The 7,303-nt window shown below is 41.8% G+C and overlaps 1 pseudogene; it reads right to left on the minus strand.

Moving 5' to 3' along the window:
* Window positions 1-615: 615 nt before the first annotated feature.
* On the minus strand, window positions 616-6,879 carry LOC120052134 (annotated as a pseudogene).
* Between the last annotated feature and the right edge of the window lie 424 nt (window positions 6,880-7,303).

Here is a 7,303-nt window from a genome sequence, read left to right on the forward strand (position 1 = left end):
AGGAAAGGGTCTGAATACTTATGTAAATAAACTTTTCGCTTTGTCATTATGGGGTATTGTGTGTAGATTTGAGGATTTTTATTCATTTAATCCATTTTAGAATAAGGCTGTAACGTAACAAAATGTGGAAAAGGGAAGGGGTCGGAATACTTTCCGAATGCACTGTATTCAACCATATCTATCAGGAGGCTGGTGGGAGGAGCTATTTGAGGACAGGGTCATTGTAATGGCTGGAATAGTATAAATGGAAGTCAAACCTGTGGTTTCCATATGCTTGATACTGTTCTATTTATTCCATTCTAGCCATTACAATGAGTCTGTCCTATAGCTCCTCCCACCAGCCTCTGATATCTATGCATACTACACTGGCATTTCCAGTTTCAGACTACCATTGTGCCCTCATGATTTATTATGAACAGGCTTTCAGAATAAAATATTGAACCATCAATTAAATAAGTCACATACAAAACATTGTTTGCATTTAGTTTTGAATATCAGCTAATCTGGAAGAGTTACTTCACATACTGTTCTACTATAACAAACTAACAGGCTACTTGAAGTACATTTTGTTTCCTTCTTGGTTAATGTCCTCATAAAAGGTATCAATGGGTGAATCTATCCCACGAACATCCCTGGGTAATAAACTGTGTTATTAGTAAAAGTGATGTGACTCACAGCAATAGTCTTGTCCTTGATGCCTCCCACAGGCAGGATCTTTCTGGTCAGGGACACCTCTCCCATCATGTCCACATTCCCTCGCACTGGCGTGTTGGTCGCCAGGGACAGCAGACCCGTAACGATGGTGCAGCCGGCACTGTCCTTGGGAGTAGCACCCTGTAAACAACCATAGTAGTCCTCAGTGAGTGATACAGGGAGAGAAGAGGTTTTAATAAGAAACTTCATGTTGTAGTTATGTATAAAAATCAATACAGAACACAGTTCCTTTTGGTATTGCTTGTCTACAATGGATGTTTGTGTACATTGAAGGTCCCTTTTCATATAATACTGTAATTATTATATATATTGTTTTATTTAACTAGCCAAGTCAGTTAAGAATAAATTCTTATTTACAATGACTGCCTACCGGGGAACAGTGGGTTAACTGCCTTGTTCAGGAGCAGAACGTCAGCTCGGGGGATTCGATCCAGCAACCTTTCGGTTACTGGCCCAACGCTCTAACCACTAGGCTACCTGCCAGGTATATGACATGAAGATCAGATAACATGGTCAGTACATGTGCATCGAAATATGTACAGAGGCAAAAACACCAAACTGACACAGTTTGTACGAAAGAGATGTGCAGATACAGGTGTATACAAGACAAAACGTTAAAACTGCTACAGTCTAAGGACAGTGCCATGATATCAACCCTACATCAGGGACGTGCAGATGTAGATGGGAGACAGAAAATAAGTCATTGTCCGGCTGCTGCTTCATGAGGAAGGCCCTGGCGAAGGTACTGGCCGATCTTAGCACTCTCCATCACATCTCCAAGCTGCCCTGTGATCTCCAGGGACCCATCCCTGTGGCCATCCTTATCCTTACCCCCCGTGTCCCGTGGACGTCTCTATAAACAGCGTAGTGCCACCTGGAGATGAGTGATGAAGGGGGGGGCTTTAAAATCAGAACTGTGTTGTTTGGTATTGTTCTCTATGGATAATGTTTGTAAAACACATCTCTTCCACACTGAAGAAAATATTAAACCAACATGTAAAGTGTTGGTCCCATGTTTTATGAGCTGAAATAAAATATGTTTCATATGCACAAAAAGCTTATTTCTCTAAAATGTTGTGCTCAAATTTGTTTATATCCCTGTTAGTGAACATTTCTCATTTGCCAAAATAATACATTCACCTGACAGGTGTGGCAAATCAAGAAGCTGATTAAACAGCATGATCATTACACAGGTGCACCTTGTGCTGGGGACAAAAGTCCACTAAAATGTGCAGTTTTGTCACACAACACAATACCACCAATGTCTCAAGTTGAGGGAGTTTGAAATTGGCATGCTGACTGAGAATATCCATCAGAGCTGTTGCCAGAGAATTTAATGTTAATTTCTCTACCATAAGCCGCCTCTAACGTAGTTTTAGAGAATTTGGCAGCATGTCCAACCGGCCTCTCAACTACAGATCATGTGTAACCACGCTAGACCAGGACCTCCACATCTGGCTTCTTCACCTGCAGGATGGTCTGAGATGAGCCACCCAGACAGCTGATGAAACTGTGGGTTTGTACATAAGAGTTTGTACACCTGAGAAGTTTCTGCACAAACTGTCAGAAACAGTCTCAGGGAAGCTCATCTGCTCGTCGTCCTCACCAGGGTCTTGACCTGACTGTAGTTTGGCGTTGTAACCGACTTCAGTGGGCAAATGCTCACTTTTGATGGCCACTGGAATCCAAGGTGAGAAATGTGAAAGAAAAAGGTTTTGATTATGTTTTACTGGTAATGAGGACATACGTAAATGCCAACAAAATAACTCTTTAGTCAGTGTGGTGTGTGTGTGTGTAACCTTTATTTAACTAGGCAAGTCAGTTAAGAACAAATTCTTATTTACAATGACGGCCTACTCCAGCCAAACCCGGACGACGCTGGGCCAATTGTACGCTGCACTATGGGACTCCCTATCACGGCCGGATGTGATTCAGCCTGGATTCGAACCAGGGACTGTAGTGATGCCTCTTGCACTGAGATACAGTGCCTTAGACCGCTGCATCCATGTGTGTGTGTTAACTATTTAACTGTATTTGAATGCTTAAAAGGCCACTAAAATGTGCAGTTTTGTCACTCAACACAATGCCACAGATGTCACGGTTGCCAGGTGTACGGTGTTTTCCTTTGACACATTGGTGCGGCTGGCTTCCATGTTAAGCGTGCATTGTGTCAAGAAGCTGTGCGGCTTGGCGGGGTTGTGTTTTGGAGGACGCACAGCTCTCGACCTTCGCCTCTTCAAGTCCGTACGGGAGTTGCAGCGATGGGACAAGACTAACTACCAATTGAATAATGACAAAACTGGGGAGAAAAAGGGGTAAACATTTTTTTTTTAATAATCTAATCTCGTAACACATTACCTCAGCGATGGCTAGTTTCTCCTGGGCCACTTATCCATACATGTTGATCATCTCCATGCGGTCTCAGGGGCTCTGTGATGGTGTCAGTCACATTGACAGTGCAGATAAACAGAACCTGGAAAGAACACAAGGACACAAACTGTTAGATTCAAGACCATGATCCCATTCATTATTAGTGTTGTAACTAAAGCCTGCACACACTGCATCCTAATGGGGGTTTGTGTGTGTGTCCACCTACATTGGACAGGACCACAGGCACATCTAGGTAGTGATCCAGAAAGTTGAAATTCTGTTCCGGGTCCAGGAACTCCAGTAGAGCTGAGGACGGGTCGCCTTGGTAACCAAAACCTATCTTGTCAACCTGGAAGAATAAACACAGAACGAACGGTCAATCAACTCCTTCACCAAGAATACAGTGATACAAACAATACACAACAAAATGAATGTCAATCAAATAAGAGCTGACTATATAGCAAAAGATCTTTGAAAATAAAGTTATTATTCACCTCATCAATAAGGACCAGTGGTTTTTCTGTATTGTATAGTACTTCAAATGGTGACAGAATTGTTTTATTGAGCAATGAACAGTAGCTAAACCTAGAAAGAAACCTAGAGAGGAACCAGGCTATGAGGGGTGGCCAGTCCTCTTCTGGCTGTGCCGGGTGGAAATTATAACAGAACATGGCCAAGATGTTCAAATGTTCATAAATGACCAGCATGGTCCAATAATAATACAGAAACACAGAATCTTTCCCTGGGGTGAGCCTCTCAGCTGGGTCACTGCAATAATCTCCTGCAGGAGGAAAGAGAGGAAGATGGGTGAGGTAAAGGGAAAACTGTCTTTTCTTGATGAGGAAATATTTGGTACAGATTATTATAGATTTTTTACATCCATTATCGTACTGTCAATCACTGTCAGATTGTAACCATGGTGATCCCACATTGCAATTCTCTCACCAGAATGCGTTTCTTGACGTCGTCCATCCCATAATGGTCCTCCTCCAGCACCTCTTCAGCCCGTTTCAGCTCTAGGTTCTCCTCACTATTAGTTCCCAGGGCATTGAGGTCAGCCAGTCCAGATAGTTCCGGGTCACACTGCACACAGAATCAACAGAGAGTTTAATAGATGAGTCATGTTCATCACATACATGTTCAAGAGCGTTTTTTCAGAGTTTGTTTAAAATAGGACATATGTGACAAAAATGTTTAATGATCTTTCTCAGTGATTTTTCAAAGGTGAGGCCACTCTCTGATTCCAAAATCAACCCCTAGCCCCTACCCCCATGGCACTTGCATACATCTATGAGGATTGGACAGGTGTAAGCAATATGGTGGTAAGCTCCATTTTGCCCTCTGAAAGGCCAGGTGGAATTGTCACCATATTGCTTAAACCCATGCAATCCTCTCCGATATACACGTTCCTATGGGGCAGGGACAGGCTAGGGGTTGATTCAGGGTTCAGGGACTGACTTGAACTCTGAGGAGTGGTTGTCCAGCAGGCGGAGTTTGTTCAGCTCCTCATTGATGACGTCCATGATGTGCTGGGGCACAGTGCACTCCTTCAGCCTCTCCCTGAACTTCTCCTTGATGGCGTCCTTGTCCTCCTTCTCCAGGCCCAGCTCCTTCTTAATGATCTTCAGCTGCTCCTGCAGGAGGTACTTCCTATGGGTCAGCTTGATTTTCTCCTCCACCTGAGACACAGAATAATACAGATACAATATCATAATTATATCAAATATTGTGATCTATTTAATTCTGTCCAGGGTTGTCATATTGGATTGGTGCATGGCCCATCTTTTCCATTCATTTAAGACACTATTTTTGAGTAAAATGTGTTATTTACTTTTGCAAAGAGGTGATGAAAAAATGGTTTTGAAGAGGTAATGTACATCTCAAAATTGGCTAAGGAGTTAGACGTCACTTACCTCCCTGCCAAGGCGCTGCTGCAACTCATATTGTTTCTTCAGCAGCAATAAAGCCTTGTACAGACGTTTGGGAATCTGAGGAGAATGTTAAAGTTAATGAAAAAGTATTGTCTTGACGAAGTACTGAGAATTTTATGTTATGTCGATATAATAGAATATTAATATAATATTTGCCATTTAGCAGATGCTTTTCTCCAAAGCGGCTTACAGTCATGCATGCATATATTTTAAGTATGGGTGGTCCTGGGAATCGAACCCACTACCCTGGCGTTACAAACACCACACTCTTTCTACCAACTGATCTACAAAGGATCTACAAAGCTACAAAGGATATACTTATGGGCATTATTTTTTATTTTTCTAGTTTGAACATCCAGAGAGAGAAAAGGCCAAAAAAAGATTGTAAAGAGCTGATAATGTTTGCTAGTAAGGACAATCCCTGTCCACTTTGGTCTCTTCCAGGAAGTCCTGTAGCTCGTGTGACTCAGCCCGTTAGAGCGGCTCCCATGTCACTCAGATAGAAGGGGTTGTCCACTACTCTCTGCCCAGCCTGCATCATCTGAAGAACAGACTCTCTGCATATAGACAGATACAATTACATTATAGTCTTTGACAGACACTCTCATGCGTTTATTAAAGGGAGGCTGAAGAAGAAAAAAAACGTGGGCATCTGAAGTAAAACCTTTTACAAAGATTTGTGTCAGTAACTTTCACTGTGTTAGAATAAACATAAGCGTTATGGACTATTAATGCATTCATAATTACCCTCATCTAGACTAGGGGTTATCAAACTTTTTGGGGTCGTGACCCCTTTTGTGATAGCAAATTCATTAGGGATCCCCTCATAATCAGAACACAACTCGAGTGAGGTAAAAAAAAAAAAGAATTGCATACAATGAGTTTTACTATGACTTCGGCAGAGCATGGTTGGACGAACCAAGTCTCTGGCTCTGGGAAGGAACATTTTAAAGGTCCGCCTCTAGGCATAGGATTTTTTTGTTGTTGCCGTTTTCAAGCTATTTACTGTAAATCTACACATTTTGTCATGGGGCAGAGAGATTTTTGTTGTTGTTGCAGCTTTAACACTAATATTCTGCAATTCTAACATTTCTTCCATGAGGCGGATAGAAAAGTTTTAAAGCTTAAATTAGAGTGAATCAATAAGGGATCATAGCTTTCACCTGGATTCCCATGGTCAGTCTATGATGATGTCACTTGTTAAATACACTTCAAGCAGAGTAGATGAAGGGGAGGAGACCGGTTAAATATGGATTTTTAAGCCTTGAGACATGGATTGTGTATGTGTGCCATTCAGAGGGTGAAAGGGCAAGACAAAAGATTTAAGTGCCTTTGAACAGGGTATGGTAGTAGATGCCAGGCACCGGTTTGAGTGTCAAGAACTGCAACGCTGCTAGGTTTTTCATGCTCAACAGTTTCCCTTGTGTATCAAGAATGGTCTACCACCCAAATGACACACAGTCAACTTAAACAACTGTGGGAAGCATTGTAGTGAAGATGGGCCAGCATCCCTGTGAAACGCTTTCGACACCTTGTAGAGTCCATGCCCTGACGAATTGAGACTGTTCTGAGGGAAAAAAGGGGGGGGGGGGGGGGGGTGCAACTCAATATTAGGAAGGTGTTCTTAATGTTTTGTACACTCATGGTATATATTTAGATATTTTGAGATCTGGCCGCGGACCGCCGCGTGCTGTACTTCCGCGGACCCCTGGCCCCACTTTGAGAAACCCTGATCTAGACATTGGGAGATACTTTCACAGGTATTTTGAACAACAAGTATTTATTTTAAAGAAAGATGTCATTACCTGTGGATTAAGGCCGGTGATGTCACGGATGTCACAATCTCTGCTGTCAGGGCCCTCATAAAAAGACAAGTACATTCAGTTATGTGTTTCCTTAATAAATAAAAATAAGCCTAAACAACACCAACAGCTATGGGAAATTCCACGAAAATGGAATTACGCTTGGACTCCCTTTAAAATGTATACCAAACAAAAACAATTAATTTCAAAGTTTCACAAACCATACGACTCTATGCACAAGGGCTACATTGAACAATTTACACAGAAAAGGTCACAAATCATACATAAAAAAATACCTAATACAAAAAATATAAACTCAACATGCAACAATTTAAAAGATTTTACTGAGTTACAATTCATATAAGGAAATCAGTCAACTGAAATTAATTAATTAGGCCCTAATCTATGGATTTCACATGAAGAGGAATACAGATATGCATCCGTTGGTCACAGACACTGTAAAAAAAGAGGTAGGGGCGTGAATCA

The sequence above is a fragment of the Salvelinus namaycush genome, chromosome 8 (genome assembly GCF_016432855.1).
Source record: "Salvelinus namaycush isolate Seneca chromosome 8, SaNama_1.0, whole genome shotgun sequence".
NCBI lineage: Eukaryota > Metazoa > Chordata > Actinopteri > Salmoniformes > Salmonidae > Salvelinus > Salvelinus namaycush.